We start from the raw sequence: 19,179 nt of genomic DNA on the forward strand, positions 1-19,179 counted from the left end.
TAATGGAGACTACTATAATATGTAATATGAATTGGTATTATTTTGTGGCCACACCCCTTCCCCGTGAAGCCACGCCCCTATATTTTTTGTGCGCGCCTGTGGCGCGCACTGCCCCTATTTTACATACAGGTGTGTGTGTGTGTGTGGGGGGGGGGGGGGTGCCAATTCCCTCTCTTGCACACAGCAGTAAAATGTCTAGTTACAGCACTGTCTGTGTGCAGGGCCGTAACTAGCGCTGCACAGAGTGAGTGTGGGCAGAGAGTTCACATCCATAGGCTTACACGGATCTCCTGCAGCTCAGGGGCCCAAGAGGCCATGGTAACCCCTCGGCCCTACATGTAAAGTATGGGAGGGCGCAAATTTATATTTTGCAGGAGGGCGCCGAACACCCTAGCACCGGCCCTGTCCCTAACATTGCTAAGGTTGAAGTCCAGAACACTTACCATATGTGTCCCATACATTTCCTACATCATTTAACCCGTTTTTAAGCTTTTTAGAGAAAATCACCTGAACATGACATGACTTTATTGGCCAACTTAAACTATGTATACCCCTCCATGTCTATGATTATCCAGTTGGTGTGATTTATCGGGGGGTTATGTACTGTGTCCCAACATTTGTACCTTAGACTTCCCTAAAACACACATTTGCTGAGAAAATACAATGTACATATGGAAATTAACTGCAAAGAGAAATCATTATCATGGTTAGAATTTGCCATGAAATCCACTCGCAGGACTCAATTCCCTCCTAGTTGAATTTACCCCTTAATGTTCCACATGCGACTTTGACCCCTTTACTTGCCCCAAATTTTCCCCATACACCCGGACAGAATTGTGGGCGGAATTTTAAGAACTAAGCAAACGTCCCCTGAAAGAGTGGTCCTAGTGCTAGTAACATTTTATTGTACAATATTTGCATGTGTAAAACATATACTTGTTTCATGTCCAGCGGTGCAAGTATGCGGGTACGCTAGGGTACAGAGTACCCTTAAGAATATGGCAGAGGGTACACAGTACCACCTGCCACACACTTTGCCATTACCACAATTATAATGCGCCACAATGTAACAAGTCCATGGTGCTTGGCAGCATGACGGCGCCTCCCAGTGTTTCAGGGTTACTGGGAGCGCAACGGTGATGTCATGACGCCACATCACACTTCCTCCTCTGGCGGCTGCAGCTGGCGTGAAGAGAGGAGCCCGACTGCACTTTCCCGCAACGTCTCGTGCTGGGAGCATTAATTTCTTATATAATGTGGACACTACTATATATGACTATTATTATGGGGGCATTACTACATATTTCTATTGTAATATGGACACTACTATATATTTCTATTATACCAGGGGCACTACTACACTATATATTCCTGTTATAATGGAGGCATTATTATATATTGTTATTACATTGGGGGCATTACTATATATATTTATTATACTGGGGGCATTATTATATATATTTCTATTATACTGGAGGTAGTACTATATATTTCTAGCCTTGCCTCCAGACTGCAAAGAAAAGGGGCTTTGTAGTGTGACCACGCCACTAGTGTCACGTAGCCACTCCCACTTGTAGCCACCCCCCCTCATAACACATGGCTACACCCATTTTTCAGCACTCAGTACCACTAAAAAATATTTCTACTTGCACCACTGCTCATGTCAGGAAGCTGCCGCCATTCCTTAGTGATACTGTACATTATTATTAGATCCAAATTAACAATTGTAATGTTCAAAATGTATCTTTTAAAAGTTATTCTTATCCTTTTTTATATGTTAAAATAAAATCTAAAATGAAGCTTTTTGCTACAAGACTGTGCTACGCTATCATAATACATTGGAAATGTGTAATGGATAAGTTTGCAATCTCTTGTCAGTGGTGGAACTTGTGAGTGGTGGGCCCAGGCGCAAAAGTATAATGTGGGCCCCCCTCCACCCCAACCCATCTTCATAACAACAACCCAAGGGTGACAATGTAAGACAAGGGGAGGCAGAGGGTGACAGTGGAATGCAGGGGGAGGCAGAGAGTGACAGGGGTAGACAGTGGATGACAGGGGGAGGCAGGGGGTGACGGGGAGGCAGAGGGTGACAGGGGGAGGCAGAGGGTGACAGGGGGAGGCAGAGGGTGACAGGGGGAGGCAGAGGGTCAATGGGGGAGACAGTAGATGACAAGAGTACAAGCACAATGTATTGTGTTGTGGAGAATAGTGGCATTGGTGGGGGCAGGGACATAGTGCTAGTTACACTGGTTGTGAGCTGCCTTTAATTCACAGGCAGCAGTGAATCAGAAATAATGCACTGCTGTCTGTTAATTAGATGCAGTATGTGGCAGGACTACTCAACAGTCCAGCATACACAATGTCAGACCTGCCTCCCTAAGGTAAGGGGCAGGTCCCTCAGACGGTGAGGCCCACCCTGCTCTCTGCACTGGGCCATTCATCCGACATTAGGGATGGCCATCGGTGCGTTCGCCATTGATGATCACTAACTATGTTATGGGAGATCATCGATGGTTTCACTCATCAATGGTCATCCCTGTTATTTCAGTGAATGACCTGTAGGCCAATCAAAATCCAGAGCCGGGGCTCTGTGAGTGTCAGGGGCGGGCTATGCTCCGAGTTCTGGCACCTTGCAAAAAAATAAAAATATTGTTTATGCTGTGCCATCGATGGAGGGAAACCATCTGGTTCTCTCCCATCGATGGCAAAAGCTTTCAACATCCGCCATAAACTATCAATGATTAGGAATCGTCGATGGCCATCCCTATCCAGCATTGCCCAAAATGGTCTGCAGGGTGGGGGCCAGAGGATAACTCATTTCTGGTCTGGGCAGCAGTGGGCCCCTTAGCCCTCAGGGACCCCGGTGCAACAAGTAACTTTGTATCTGGAACAAACCATGTTGCAATGCAAGGGGAGCAAATATATTTATATTTTTTTCTGTGCAGGGTAAATAGTGGCTGCTTTGGCATGTAGCCCAGAAATATTAGCTTTATTTTTACAATGCAATTTAGATTTCTGTTTTAACACACCCCACCCAAATGTAACTCTCTCTGCACATATTACATCTGCCACACCTGCACTGTAAAAAAAACTTTCATGCAGATGATACCTCAGTCACTAACTCGATTGGTTACATCAGAACGAGAAACCATTTAACAGCAAAAAAAAAAAAAGTCTCTCTTTTTCTTCAAGATTTCTTTTCACTTTTTTGAGTTTTTGTAGCTTGTCTTCTAGAGTGTAAGCTCTTATGAACCCGAAATTGTTTTCCTGCTGCCTCACAGCCTTGTTTTGTTCACATGTGTTACATGTGTTGCACAACGGTACATAAATAAGATAATAGTGATTTATACAGCACAGTAAAGTATCATTCATTTGCTGAAATAGAACAGTGTCCCTAGTGGCCAAAACAGCTTGAAGGCTACAGTTAGGGAGGCCAATCCCGGGATCGGGATCGTCGGGATCCCGGGATTTGGGCCTAAAAATGCTGGGATTTGAATCCCGGGATTCAAGGGATTACAGTGCGCATGTGCGGGAGGGTTGGAAGCGGCGCGGGAGGGCGGGTTGGTGTAAGTAATAACACTTACTATCAGGCGGCCGCGGCAGCCATGGACACTCTGAACCCAGCGGCAATTCAAATGAAGCACCGGCCGCCAGCCAATTAGAGCTGGCGGACCGGCAGCCAATCAGGGGCTGGGGCCGCCCAGGTGAGCAGTCTATATCCAGGACAGGGGAGGTGAGAGAACACTATAATGCCGTGGAGGGGGGGGGGGGGGGGGGGAGTCCGGAGCGGCACCCGCCTGTCAGTGTCTGCGCACACCTATGCCTACCCCCTCCCTACCTCCCGCACCGCTACCTACCCCCTCCCTACCTCCCGCACAGCTACCTACACCCTCCCTCCAGCGCTGCTCCCTACATCTTTCACTGGTCCCTGCTGCAATCCCGGGATTGACCGTTTTTCAATCCCGAATTCCGGGATTGAAAAAATGGCCCGGGATTGGCCTCCCTAGCTACAGTACATAACTCTTGGTTGTATGATTTAGGCTAATGCTTATTCAGACTGGTGGAGTCAGAGCCGTCACACATAATACAGAACGCAGAGACAGTCTGCAACCAATATAACTCGCTAGAAGAGATTAACAGCGCACATTCAGTACTGTATGAGTCGGCGAAGACACAGCCAAGTGCTACTATTGATCAGACAGACATACAGCACAATCCTGACCAGCCGTACGTTATCTCGGTGTATTGCAGGATAATGTAATATTACAAGTATATATACAGTATATAGTAATGAATATACAGCACACAAATCATCATTTTCTCACATAACACAATATTCATTCAGAACTTTGCAAGAAAGGGTTTTACTAACCTCTCCCTGTGTCCGTCTGAGCAGTCAGCAATTCTATAACTGCTGGGTTGTTGTAAAAGTAGGAAAAATATCAGCAAAGCTGCAGTGTTGTGGAGGGGGGGGGGGGGGGTGTAGACTGGAAATTGTCATTGATTTGTGTGAAGAGAGCACCGCTTCCTACGAGTGGTTACAAGAATTCACTCCCACCACTCCCTCTCAACCAAAAGTATTTGGCATGGAGCCTCACCAGTCCACCTGTACAATTACGCTCTAGGCTCTGTGTGGGACAAGTATTGTAGACTTTTATCAGGAGTGTTCATATCGCATTTAAGTCCTGCAGGCATGGCCTTTTAGCTTTACTTGTACTGTTTATAATCATACGCTGGATGCAGAAATATTGTATTAATAAAGACACCATAATCTTCATGTATAATTATACCCATATCTCTACTCTGTGCTGCTGGAGGACTCTGCTCCTTCCACTATATAACTCTCAGTCTGTGACTACCTGCTGCTTCCATTCCCCTCCTCACATCATGTCACTGCCCCTGTCACATACAGCCCTGTCCTCACTGACACATCACTCATCTCCTGATATACTCTGTGCTGCTGGGGACTCTGCTCCTCCCACTAAATAACTCTCAGTCTGTGGCTTCCTGCTGCCTCCATTCCCCTCCTCACATCATGTCACTGCCCCTGTCACATGCAGCCCTGTCCTCACTGACACATCACTCATCTCCTGATATAATCTGTGCTGCTGGGGGACCCTGCTCCTCTCACTATATAACTCTCAGTCTGTGGCTTCCTGCTGCCTCCATTCTCCCCCTCACATCATGTCACTGTCCCTGTCACATGCAGCCCTGTCCTCACTGACACATCACTCATCTCCTGATATACTCTGTGCTGCTGGGGTACACTGCTCCTCCCACTAAATAACTCTCAGTCTGTGGCTTCCTGCTGCCTCCATCCCCCTCCTCACATCATGTCACTGCCCCTGTCACATGCAGCCCTGTCCTCACTGACACATCACTCATCTCCTGATATACTCTGTGCTGCTGGGGGACTCTGCTCCTCACATTATATAACTCTCAGGTTGTGGCTTCCTGCTGCCTCCATTCTCCTCCTCACATCATGTCACATGCAGCCCTGTCCTCACTAACACATCACTCATCTGCTGATATACTCTGTGCTGCTGGGGGAACCTGCTCCTCCCACTAAATAACTCTCAGTCTGTGACTTCCTGCTGCCTCCATTCCCCTCCTCACATCATGTCACTGCCTCTGTCACATGCAGCCCTGTCCTCACTGACACATCACTCATCTCCTGTTATACACTGTGCTGCTGGGGGACCCTGCTCCTCCCACTATATAACTCTCAGTCTGTCTTCCTGCTGCCTCCATTCCCCTCCTCACATCATGTCACTGCCCCTGTCACATGCAGCCCTGTCCTCACTGACACATCACTCATCTCCTGATACACTCTGTGCTGCTGGAGACCCTGCTCCTCCCACTATATAACTCTCAGTCTGTGGCTTCCTGCTGCCTCCATTCCCCGCCTCACATCATGTCACTGCCCCTGTCCCATGCAGCCCTGTCCTCACTGACACATCACTCATCTCCTGTTATACTCTGTGCTGCTGGGGACCCTGCTCCTCCCACTATATAACTCTCAGTCTGTGGCTTCCTGCTGCCTCCATTCCCCTCCTCACATCATGTCACTGCCCCTGTCCTCACTGACACATCACTCATCTCCTGATATACTCTGTGCTGCTGGGGACCCTGCTCCTTCCACTATATAACTCTCAGTCTGAGGCTTCCTGCTGCCTCCATTCCCCTCCTCACATCATGTCACTGCCCCTGTCACATGCAGCCCTGTCCTCACTGACACAGCACTCATCTCCTGATATACTCTGTGCTGCTGTGGGCTCTGCTCCTCCCACTATATAACTCTCAGTCTGTGTTCCTGTTGCCTCCATTCCCCTCCTCACATCATGTCACTGCCCCTGTCACATGCAGCCCTGTCCTCACTGACACATCACTCATCTCCTGATATACTCTGTGCTGCTGGGGACCCTGCTCCTCCCACTATATAACTCTTAGTCTGCCGCTTCCTGCGGCCTGCATTCCCCTCCTCATATAATGGTGCTGCCCGTCACATGCACAATTTGATTGGTCACAGGGGGGCAGATGTATTAAGCCTGGAGAAGGGATAAACCAGTGATAAGTGGAAGGTGATAACGCACCAGCCAGTCAGCTCCTGTCATTTTTCTAATCCGTAATGACTGGCTGTTGCGTTTGCACCAATATACCAGAGGTAGGATTCACTGGCTATGTAGCACGGATAATGGCGAAACGTGCGCCACTGCTCTTGTCACCATTTTTCTATTTTTGTTAACACTTTTCTAACTATTTTCTTTCCAACAAGTTTGGGGCTTCAGTTTCAATGCGTGCGCATGCCCAAGGCAGTTACAGAATTTCAGGTCTTTGGTAGTATATATCGCCCTAGACATTTGGTCACATGACATTTCTGCAGAGCTTTGTGGGGTGACACTATACTGACAAGTCTAATATTATTAAGCTCCTCTTTATGGTATTATAGTAGCACATAACTGTCCTGTGTCAGAGGGGCAACCGTCCGGGGCACAAACCTGAAAGGGGTCACAGGGAAATGACTACATTAGGCTCTCTGTGTTACTGGTGAGGGCTGGGGGCGGCAGTTTTCCTTCTCGTCCCTGGCGCTAAGGTATCCAGTTACAGCTCCGGCGTGAAGATGCATTAAAGAGGATAATTTGTCCTGATACGGCCTTATCTTTCTATAAATGTTATCATGTTACATGCTGTCGAGTTAAAATATAACACCACCCAGACATCAATAGAAAGGTGCCAGCCAGCGACCAACCTGGACTCCGGCTGGCATAAGCTTTGCAGCAGAGCAGCTTCAAACATCTCAGAAAATGGCCACATCCTGCAGTTGTTTATTTGTGAACATAACTTTGTTAAAGAACTAGCGGCACCATTTATTACATGGTGAAAAGATCTACAGTATTGCTGAAGACAGCGCCAGGTGTCTACTTCAGCGATAGGGAATTTATTATTTATCATCCTATGGGGGTCATTCCGAGTTGATCGCTAGCTGCCGTTGTTCGCAGCACAGAGATCAGGCTAAAAATCGGCAGTTCTGCGCATGCGTATGCACCTCAATGCGCACGCAAGGCGTACGGGTACAAAGTCCATTGTGGTTATGCACAGGGTCTAGCGAAGCTTTCAGTTGCACGGCACGACGCAGGAAGATTGACATGAAGGGGGCGTTTCTGGGTGTCAACCGACCGTTTTCAGGGAGTGCTTAGAAAAACGCAGGCGTGTCGGGGAAAATGCAGGCGTGGCTGGGCGTTCACTGGGCGGGTGTGTGTCGTCAAAAGCCGTCTCTCCGTCGTTAGAATCAACGCACACGAAGAGTAACTACAGGGCTGGTCTTGTTTTGCACAAAATGATTTTGCAGGCGCTCTGCTGCACAAGCGTTCGCACTCCTGCAAAGCGAAAATACACTCCCTGGTGGGCGGCGACAATGCGTTTGCACGGCTGCTAAAAGTAGCTAGCAAGAGATCAACTCGGAATGACCCCTATATACGTTTATGGGTCACAAAGGGTCAACAAAGGATCTCACTGCGCTCGCCATGCTTCGGGCACGGTGCTTCGCTGCGCTCGACACCTCAAGCTCCACTGGGATGGTAAAGTATGAACAAGTCAGTTTCAATGAAAAAAATCATGAAAAACTCATGTTGACTTTTTGATCTGTCGACATTTTAAATGTCAGTATTTTGACTTTGAGTTTTACATATCGGTATTTTGACCAATTTTCGGGATTTTGATCGTTGGCCTATGGTTGTCGGGATTTTGACCGTCAGAATTTTGATTGTAGGTAAATTGACCGCATCCCATTGTTATTAAACATTATTTTATTTATATGGCACCGCAAGAGCTCCATAGTCAGTGACAAACGCAGGATTTCTAGAGAGGGGGGGGGGGGGGGGGCGTGTCCAAATGCAGTACACAATCTCCCACTCTGCAAAATGTTGGAGCAATTGTGGGAGTCTGGGGGAGCGGTACAAGAACCTAGTAAAGACCCTGGACATTGATGTATACTGTATGGAATACAGTATTAATATGTAACACTATAGATGGTCTATAGTATAGGCTGTATCACACATTTAAATAATATAAATAAGTGGTCAGGAAAAAGTTTAAACATACCATAATAAATAAATATTACAAACCTAACAGAACCAGTACTGCACTTTTTAAGCACACATTCTCCCACCTCGTGGTAAGGCTCCTGTCTTTTCTTCCTGCTAGCTACTTTCTTGTCCAGTGTACTGATTGAGGATTCACACAGCAAACTTGGTAGAAAAAGATTCTACCACTGGGCATGTGCAGCAGCTCTGCTCTGTCCCTTAAACTGCATTATGTTGTGGTAGCTCTAGTTATCGTATTATGGTGGTCATTCCGAGTTGTTCGCTCGCAAGCTGCTTTTAGCAGCTTTGCACACGCTAAGCCGCCGCCTACTGGGAGTGAATCTTAGCATAGTAGAATTGCGAACGAAAGATTCGCAATATTGCGAAAAGACTTCTCTGTGCAGTTTCTGAGTAGCTCGAGACTTACTCTGCCAGTGCGATCAGTTCAGTGCTTGTCGTTCCTGGTTTGACGTCACAAACACACCCAGCGTTCGCCCAGACACTCCTCCGTTTCTCTAGCCACTCCCGCGTTTTTCCCAGAAACTGTAGCGTTTTTTCACACACACCCATAAAACGGCCAGTTTCCGCCCAGAAACACCCACTTCCTGTCAATCACACTCCGATCACCAGAACGAAGAAAAAACCTCGTAATGCCGTGAGTAAAATACCTAACTGCATTGCAAATTTACTTGGCGCAGTCGCACTGCGGACATTGCGCATGCGCATTAGCGACTAATCGCTCCGTTGCGAGAAAAAAATAACGAGCGAACAACTCGGAATGACCCCCTATATACCATTGCTATTGTTTTCAAAATTTGAGCCACTTGCCAAGAGGAGGGGGGTTTCCGGGCAACCGGAAACCCCCGCTGCGTTTGCCTATGATAGTGCTGCACATACAGTAAGAAACAGAACATACACCAGTATTACAATTGAACAAGGTAACCAGATTAGACAATTGCCGACAAGTTCACAAATACATAGTTACATAATTACAGCCGGCAAATCTATATAATAATTCTGTACGGTCTGTCCCGGCATGCATGTGCTTTGTGCAGTGGGGCCTGGGTGCATGCTCCCAATGGCCCCCACTGCTAGGGATATAGGACAGACCTAGCCAGAGAGGAGGTTCCACAGGGCCGCCTAAATGGGGTAAGTATGGGAGCGGGGGTGAGGTGCAATGGAGGTGTGGGGCTGAAGACTGAGATGACCCGGGTGCCTTTTCTAGTTGCATTATTTTTGCATAGAGAAAACAAAGGAGGGGGAGAGGGCTCTGCTTCCGAGATCTCTCATTCTAGAGGGGAAATGGACGGACACAAACAGGGAGAGGGAGCAGAGATGGGGCATGGAGAGGCTGGGGAGTTAGGTGGAGGGGTGATAGACATGAATGCAAAGATTAGCGCGTTGCCATGGTAAACAGTTTGGAAGTTGAGTGTTACACTGTGGGTTCTCTTAACTCACTCAGCACTGCCAATTAACTGACTGACTTGTCTCCATAGGCCAGTCATCTCAGGATGCTCCTGTTTATTCAACTTCAGAATAATATTCTTGCTGCATGGCTGCAGCCATCTTGCTTGAGGTCAGCTGATACTATTGCAGCCAGTCACAGAGACTCACTTCTCACATGGCTCCAGTATCCAATCCCAGCGCAGTGAGCCCCATATAAACCATTCTCAGGCACCTGTACTTTGCCAGTTCAACTTGTCTTCAAGTCCTCATTTGGTACATGAGTTGATACCTGTTGTATCTACCCTACTTTTACACCAGTGTATTGTCTGCCCCCTGCAGCTAAACCTGTGTATTACTACATTCTGCTGTACTTAGCCTCCTGCATGTGGCCTGCTTCACCACATGTCATTTGGGTTCAGAGCTGCTACTGATTGTTGAAGTTCTACATCTGTCATTGCAGACACATATATCCCTATAGTGTACTAAGACTGTCTATACTGTGCTTACAAACACTCACATATCCAAGACTCCAGTGTGTACCAGTCCTGCCTGTGGTCCCAGTCTTGTGCCCATGATAATGAAGTATCTGACACTGAGTCTAATAGAGAGTAGGAGGGCTTTCCAGAGACTGGGAGCTGGTGACGGAGACTAGGGAGAAGGTAGCAGTCATAGGCAGAGCATACCTCCCAACTTCATGACGGACTGGGAAGGGACATCTGCGTGCGATATTAGGGGGTGTGGCCTCATGACTAGGGGGTGTGGCCCATTTTCACCTGTGTCGGGCATGCCCAGCGCTCTGTGAGCTGCTGGCCACTCCCCCCCCTCCAACCATGTCTCCCGGTGAATAGACAATGAGCGCATGCGCACTAAGCAGAGCAGCGGGTGAGAAATGTTCTAATATAAAGGAATATGGAATCTAGAAAAGTGATAAAAATGTACAGACGTTGTCAGAACTACCACGGGGAACAGGGACGGATCTAGACTTTTCTTTAGGGGGGGGGCGGTTTACTGTTTAATCTTGACTCCTCCCTCTACAGTCCCAACTCCTCCCATCTGCAATCCTAACTCCTCCTCTCTCAATTCTGACTGAACTTTTTGAGCGAGACTGAGATAGAGCTTTGTGATTGTTCTATGTACATGTGACTGTGCTATGGGGTAATTGTATTTATTAGCCCTAGTACCCACACACCAGCAAGTGAGGGGCAAATGCTCTGTAACCCGTGCTCTCCTGGCTCCTCTGTGCTGCTGTGGTATAAGCTGCAGCACATCGTTCTGCCTCAGGCTCTCCCAGGAGAGCTCTCTTCTGCTCAAAAGTGGGCGTGGCTATGACTGTGTTAGGGGGGGGGGCGGTCGCCCCCTTCGCGCCCCCCCCCCCCCCCCCCCCCCCCTAGATCCGGCCCTGACGGGGAACACCAGTAGCTGGAGGAGCCATGAACTGAGGTTATCCTACAGCAAAGAGGATTCCTGGGTAACATTAAGAAGTGTATTGTGTCGCTGTGAAAGGGTTTGCGGTAAAAGGATAAATGCAGGATTCAGCCTCATCCATAAGGTGTGCCGTGTTTATTTCTCTTTGGGTGTGTTTGTGTAGCTGTGCGGGGTGTGGGGAGGGGTCCGAATGCTGAGATAGATGTGTCCCAGAGATGGGACTGTCCTTAGAACACAGTGTACCCACACACATTACTGCTCTTGTAGCCTGTAACCACACTCCCTGCCTTGTTATACTGTTCAGCATGGTCTGTCTGCAAAGGTCTCGCTCATTACAGTATCCAGTCACTCACTGCTGTTATACCATCAGCACAGTCTGATAACGACCTTACAGGTGGTGTACTGAACACTAGGGATGAATAACCGATGTTAACTACTTTTACTATCGATGGGGGAGAACCAGATGATTTCCTGCCATCGATGTTAAAGAGTTATCACATTTTCTTTTATCTTTTGACACCCGCAAAGCCACGCCCCCGGGCCTGATTGGCACGCGACTAATACCCCTTTTCCACTTACGATCACGGGTCGCAGCCGGGAGCCTGACACGGGAGCTGCCCCCTGCTGCGACCCGTGCTCGTCCCCTTTCCCATCAGCAGTCACAACCCGGCATATGCCGGGTTGGTGACGCTTCTAGTGACGCGGCAGGGGCGGCGCAGGGAGATCACATGATCTCCCAGCGCCGCCCTTCCATACAGTGTAAACGGGAGCCGTGTCGCATCGACACGGCTCCCGTTTACACTAGAACCCTACCCGGATCATTCCCGTGTCCTACCCAGGTAAATAGCCGGGTAGGATTCACGGGTCACTTGATCCGGGTTGACCCTTTTCCACTTGCCAAAAACACGGGTAAATGCGCGCCCCCGTGCATTTACCCGTGTTTTTTGAGCTAGTGGAAAAGGGGTATAACTCAATATTAAAGTAAGGATGACCATCGATGAGCAAAACCATCGATGGTTCCCTTACAGTTGTTTTCCCACCATGGGCAGTACGGATGGTGTAATGGTTAGCATTACTGCCTCACAGCACTGAGGTCATGGGTTCAATTCCTACCATGGCCCTAACTGTGTGGAGTTTGTATATTCTCCCCGTGCTTGCGTAGGTTTCCTCCGGGTACTCCGGTTTCCTCCCACAATCCAAAAATATACTGGTAGGTTAATTGGCTCCCAACAAAATTAACCCTAGTGTGAATGTGTGTGCGGGTACATGTGATAGGGAATATAGACTGTAAGCTCCACTGGTGCAGGGACTGATGTGACTGGCCAAATATATCTCTGTAAAGCGCTGCGGAATATGTGTGCGCTATATAAGTAACTGGTAATAAATAAATAAATAAATAAATTGAGGTTCTGATCGATGGTACCATCGATTGTAACCATCGATGATAGCCCACCGATGGCCATCTCTGCTGAACATAGGGGGAAATGTATCAAGCCTACTTAAGAATGGAGATGTTGCCTATAGTAACCGACTGAGATCCAGTAGGTGAGGAACATGCATTTCAGGAGGGTGTTACCGCGAGTGGGGAAAATTTGACCCCCCCCCCCCCCCCCAAAAAAAAAGGCTTTGATTTAAAGATCCCGATGTTAGAATCTAGTTATATCCAAATTGTTGGTGGTTGATGTAGCTGCTTCGGCGCCTCTTTGCTGGTGTTAGGGACAAATGTGCTATGCCTTGGCCGGAGATAAAGTACCAGCTAATCAGCTCCTAACTTTCATTTTTCAAACACAGCCTGTAACATGGCAGTTAGGAGCTGATTGGCTGGTGCGTTATCTGTCTCCAAGGCTTAGTACATCTTTCCCTTAGTTCCTTTCTCAAGGTCACAGGTTACAGCAAGCAGAATAATGTTCATTGCTCAAAAGTTATTATACGTATTTGGGGACTAATTCAGGTTGGATCACAAATCCCGGAATTTTTGCGATCGCCCCGTGGGCGCATGCGCAGGGCCTGTCTGTTCCCCAGCATGCGAGTGAAAGGATGACAAATTCTGCTAAAAAGCTGAATTTGCAATTGTTACTGAATAAGGGGCCTAAATCAGAGGTGATCGCAGCAGCAAAATTGTTAGCTGTTGGGCAAAACCATGGGGGTCATTCCGAGTTGTTCGCTCGTTGCCGATTTTCGCTATGCTGCGATTTGTTGCTAACTGCGCATGCGCATGGTACGCAGCGCGCATGCGCTTAGCTATTTAACTAAAAACTTAGCAGATTTGCTGTGGATTCTGCTGCGCTTCTGCTGATCGGTGAGTGATTGACAGGAAAGGGAGGTTTCTGGGTGGTAACTGAGCGTTTTCCGGGAGTGTGCTAAAAAACGCAGGCGTGTCAGGGAAAAACGCGGGAGTGTCTGGAGAAACGGGGGAGTGGCTGGCCGAACGCAGGGCGTGTTTGTGATGTCAAACCAGGAACTAAACGGACTGAGCTGATCGCAATTTGTGAGTAGGTCTGGAGCTACTCAGAAACTGCAAAGAATTATTTAGTAGCAGTTCTGCTAATCTTTCGTTCGCAATTCTGCTAAGCTAAGATACACTCCCAGAGGGCGGCGGCCTAGCGTGTGCAATGCTGCTAAAAGCAGCTAGCGAGCGAACAACTCGGAATGAGGGCCTATGTGCACTGCAGGTGGGGCAGATGTAACATGTGCAGAGAGAGTTAGATTTGGGTGGGGTGTGTTCAAACTGAAATCTGAACTGCAGTGTAAAAATAAAGCAGCCAGTATTTACCCTGCACAGAAACAATATAACCCACCCAAATCTAACTCTCTCTGCCCATGTTACATCTTCCCCCCCCCCCCCTCCCCCCCTGCACTGCACCTGGGGGTAATTCCAAGTTGATCGCAGCAGGAATTTCGTTAGCAGTTGGGCAAAAACATGTGCACTGCAGGGGAGGCAGATGTAACATGTGCAGAGAGAGTTAGATTTGGGTGTGGTGTGTTCAATCTGCAATCTAATTTGCAGTGTAAAAGTAAAGCAGCCAGTATTTACCCTGCACAGAAACAAAATAACCCACCCAAATCTAACTCTTTCTGCACATGTTATATCTGCCTCCCCTGCAGTGCACATGGGCCCTCATTCCGAGTTGTTCGCTCGCAAGGCGATTTTAGCAGAGTTACACACGCTAAGCCGCCGCCTACTGGGAGTGAATCTTAGCTTCTTAAAATTGCGAACGATGTATTCGCAATATTGCGATTACAAACTACTTAGCAGTTTCAGAGTAGCTCCAGACTTACTCTGCCTGTGCGATCAGTTCAGTGCTTGTCGTTCCTGGTTTGACGTCATAAACACACCCAGCGTTCGCCCAGACACTCCTCCGTTTCTCCAGCCACTCCCGCGTTTTTTCCGGAAACTGTAGCGTTTTTATTCACACGCCCATAAAACGCTGTGTTTCCGCCCTGTAACACCCATTTCCTGTCAATCACACTACGATCGCCGGAGCGAAGAAAAAGCCGTGAGTAAAAAAACTATCTTCATAGCAAAATTACTTGGCGCAGTCGCAGTGCGAACATTGCGCATGCGTACTAAGCAGAAAAACGCTGCGATGCGAAGAAAATTACCGAGCGAACGACTCGGAATGAGGGCCATGGTTTTGCCCAACTGCTAACAAATTTGCTGCTGCGATCAACTCTGAATTACCCTCTAGGTCCTTAAATCTCTGCGCTTAGTGCCACAGTAACTGACAATCTATAAGCACATGTATTTAAATACCGTAAGCAATTCAAAAACAAAAATTGCCCTATTCATCGTCTCAGCGGCCATCTTTAAAACATATGTATATACAAACATTAATCCACTGCACTCGCCAATCCCAGGCCTGGGGTTCAAGTGGTACGTGACCACATAGTATGAATAAAACAATCACAGAGCTCAGCACTCATCATAATAAGCTCATTCAGCATAATAAAAAGTGGGATTTTAGTTCATGAATTGATCAGTGCATTTAAGCTTGCAGCCCAACGTCAAAGGATATAGCGATTATCTGCGCATATGTCAATGTGCCGCTGCGACTGCGCTCGCAATGAGGATTTCACCTCAGAGTGATTGACAAGAAGAGACCGTTTTTGGAGGTGTTAACGAGGTGTGGCGGCTAAAACACAGACGCGTCATGGCCGTTTACAGAGCGTGTATAGCCGTCAGCTGCCAGCCCGTACATACAAAATCATGGCGTCTGCGTCGCTACTGCCGTGTCCGGTCTGCATAGCCACAGCGCTACCTTACAGTCGATGTTTCTCATTTTTGCCTACAGGCTGCGAATATGTACGCAGTTGCGTATGAGTTTGCAACAGCTCCGGGGGGCATCTATCAACTAATCTGGGCGGCAGCCTACAAAATGGCCCTTGTGACAGCGTGTGCGGACAATCATGAATTAGGCCCGTAGTGGGAAGCCCTGTCTCCAGCAAGTACGCAGGTTTCTGCATTAAGTCGGGATTTCCACCCTTCAGCCGACACACCCCCTAAGCGATATTTATCATACGTGTGAGTAGATTTGGGAACCATCACTGATTGGTTCCATTGAGTTAATTTTTTTGTCTGTACAACAGTTTTCATCACTCCCAGGCTTCAGCAACAGGTGCAGGTGCAAGGCGATGGATTACCATCCACAAAGGGAGCAGAGACGGAGTAAATGTGATAAACAGGTATTATTAGGTTTCACTGTCTGTCAAGTGCCACACCAAGAAAAACAGCCCCTTATACTTTAGTGCAGCGGCCGCCGGATCAGCCACTTCCTGCCGGCTACACATCTAATCCTAAAGTAGAAGGTTGCATCCATAACAATCACCCTTTCTGAAGAGACAGGATTCCAGCCCCTTCTGTTCCTCCCCTCACCAATCTCTGCTAAGGCTGGAATGTTATTCTAAGCCTCTCCCACGCATGTTCACACAGCAAAGCCTCTGACATCCCAACCCACCCAAGATACTGTCCAGGGTGGGCACCAGCAGCCCCCTGACTCTCCGTATCAGCAGTGATGGAAGTGAAGGAGTCAGACGTTGGCCCGCCCTGCCCTGGATAGGATTTGCCATTTTTAGCTGAAGAGAACCTCCGGAGAGCGGACGTAACAGCCTGCTGGGCCCATTCCCACATGGGGTGGCCGTGCCACTGGGCTGTGTCACCGACACTCACAAGTGACAAAAACATTCCATTTTATTTTAACTTTCACCTTCCAGTTTTCTAACCCCAGTGTCTGACGCTTCCATTGCAGCGAAATGCTGGGAAAAGGACAAAAAGATTCAGATCTCGAAGAATCTGCGGCTCATGCAGCAAAGTACCGACATTGGGTACCCTGTGCAAGCGCCGGACCTATACTGCGCTTGTGCAGTACAGGTCTGCGACGTCGGTCATTGATAGTCTGATGCTGTTTGGGAGCGAAGAGGGGGCGGAGACTGCCTCTGTTTCTCAAAACGGAGGAATGTTTCCACCATTGCTGGGGAGGGACGAGGCCAGGATCTCCATCACATTATCTGGCCTCTTGGCAGGACCTGCTGCAAATGATCCGATACTTCGTCCTGGGATGCAGCCCAGATCAGATCAGTAATGTAGCGTAATGTAGCAGGAGGCGTGACGCCCCCTGCTGCATTACCATATTAGCGCTATCACGGCTGCTTCCATGTACAGCAAAGGTAAATTAAAACGGGATCGGTATGAAATACCTACAATCAAGTCGGCATTTTGACCTGTCAACATGTTACATGTCGGTATTTTAAATGTCAGTGTTTTGTCCATGTTGGGATTTTGACCTTGTCGGGATTTTGACCGTCGGTCAATTGCTGTCGGGATTTCGACCGTTGGGATTTTGATTGTCAGTAAATTGACTGCATCCCATTAAAACATATTCGTTCATATAGCAAATAAATTATCTCCAATCAAACTATCCCGGCTCCTGACTAAATGAATTCATCAATAGTGGGACTCTCCACAATGGGTGGTCCAGTGAATGATAAGATAGTCCTGAAGCATTAGGTGATGCTAGAGACGTGGAGCGATGGTTCCTTGCAGTTCTTTAGTTGCAGATTCATCGGGCTGTAGGGAAAGTCCACCAAGTAACTTGGTAACTGCATAGTTCTAGAGATGAGCGCCTGAAATTTTTCGGGTTTTGTGTTTTGGTTTTGGGTTCGGTTCCGCGGCCGTGTTTTGGGTTCGAACGCGTTTTGGCAAAACCTCACCGAATTTTTTTTGTCGGATTCGGGTGTGTTTTGGATTCGGGTGTTTTTTTCAAAAAACACTAAAAAACAGCTTAAATCATAGAATTTGGGGGTCATTTTGATCCCAAAGTATTATTAACCTCAAAAACCATAATTTACACTCATTTTCAGTCTATTCTGAATACCTCACACCTCACAATATTATTTTTAGTCCTAAAATTTGCACCGAGGTCGCTGTGTGAGTAAGATAAGCGACCCTAGTGGCCGACACAAACACCGGGCCCATCTAGGAGTGGCACTGCAGTGTCACGCAGGATGTCCCTTCCAAAAAACCCTCCCCAAACAGCACATGACGCAAAGAAAAAAAGAGGCGCAATGAGGTAGCTGTGTGAGTAAGATTAGCGACCCTAGTGGCCGACACAAACACCGGGCCCATCTAGGAGTGGCACTGCAGTGTCACGCAGGATGTCCCTTCCAAAAAACCCTCCCCAAACAGCACATGACGCAAAGAAAAAAAGAGGCGCAATGAGGTAGCTGACTGTGTGAGTAAGATTAGCGACCCTAGTGGCCGACACAAACACCGGGCCCATCTAGGAGTGGCACTGCAGTGTCACGCAGGATGTCCCTTCCAAAAAACCCTCCCCAATCAGCACATGATGCAAAGAAAAAGAAAAGAAAAAAGAGGTGCAAGATGGAATTGTCCTTGGGCCCTCCCACCCACCCTTATGTTGTATAAACAAAACAGGACATGCACACTTTAACCAACCCATCATTTCAGTGACAGGGTCTGCCACACGACTGTGACTGATATGACGGGTTGGTTTGGACCCCCCCCAAAAAAGAAGCAATTAATCTCTCCTTGCACAAACTGGCTCTACAGAGGCAAGATGTCCACCTCATCTTCACCCTCCGATATATCACCGTGTACATCCCCCTCCTCACAGATTATCAATTCGTCCCCACTGGAATCCACCATCTCAGCTCCCTGTGTACTTTGTGGAGGCAATTGCTGCTGGTCAATGTCTCCGCGGAGGAATTGATTATAATTCATTTTAATGAACATCATCTTCTCCACATTTTCTGGATGTAACCTCGTACGCCGATTGCTGACAAGGTGAGCGGCGGCACTAAACACTCTTTCGGAGTACACACTTGTGGGAGGGCAACTTAGGTAGAATAAAGCCAGTTTGTGCAAGGGCCTCCAAATTGCCTCTTTTTCCTGCCAGTATAAGTACGGACTGTGTGACGTGCCTACTTGGATGCGGTCACTCATATAGTCCTCCACCATTCTATCAATGTTGAGAGAATCATATGCAGTGACAGTAGACGACATGTCCGTAATCGTTGTCAGGTCCTTCAGTCTGGACCAGATGTCAGCATCAGCAGTCGCTCCAGACTGCCCTGCATCACCGCCAGCGGGTGGGCTCGGAATTCTGAGCCTTTTCCTCGCACCCCCAGTTGCGGGAGAATGTGAAGGAGGAGATGTTGACAGGTCGCGTTCCGCTTGACTTGACAATTTTGTCACCAGCAGGTCTTTCAA

General features: G+C 48.0%; 1 protein-coding gene across 3 annotated transcripts in view; it reads right to left on the reverse strand.

Annotated features, from left to right (window-relative positions):
- The window catches only part of ZBTB7C (zinc finger and BTB domain containing 7C), a 359,497-nt gene that overhangs the window by 146,541 nt on the left and 193,777 nt on the right, over positions 1-19,179 (reverse strand). Inside the window, exon 1 of one of the 3 annotated variants that reach the window (XM_063959066.1) lies at positions 4,373-4,418. The exons of the other annotated variants lie outside the window; for them this stretch is intronic. The gene's annotated coding sequence lies outside the window, so the exon portion shown is untranslated. Of the gene's footprint in view, positions 1-4,372; positions 4,419-19,179 lie in introns of those variants that run through there. 3 annotated transcript variants of the gene reach the window in all.

The sequence above is a fragment of the Pseudophryne corroboree genome, chromosome 1 (assembly GCF_028390025.1).
Source record: "Pseudophryne corroboree isolate aPseCor3 chromosome 1, aPseCor3.hap2, whole genome shotgun sequence".
Classification (NCBI taxonomy): domain Eukaryota; kingdom Metazoa; phylum Chordata; class Amphibia; order Anura; family Myobatrachidae; genus Pseudophryne; species Pseudophryne corroboree.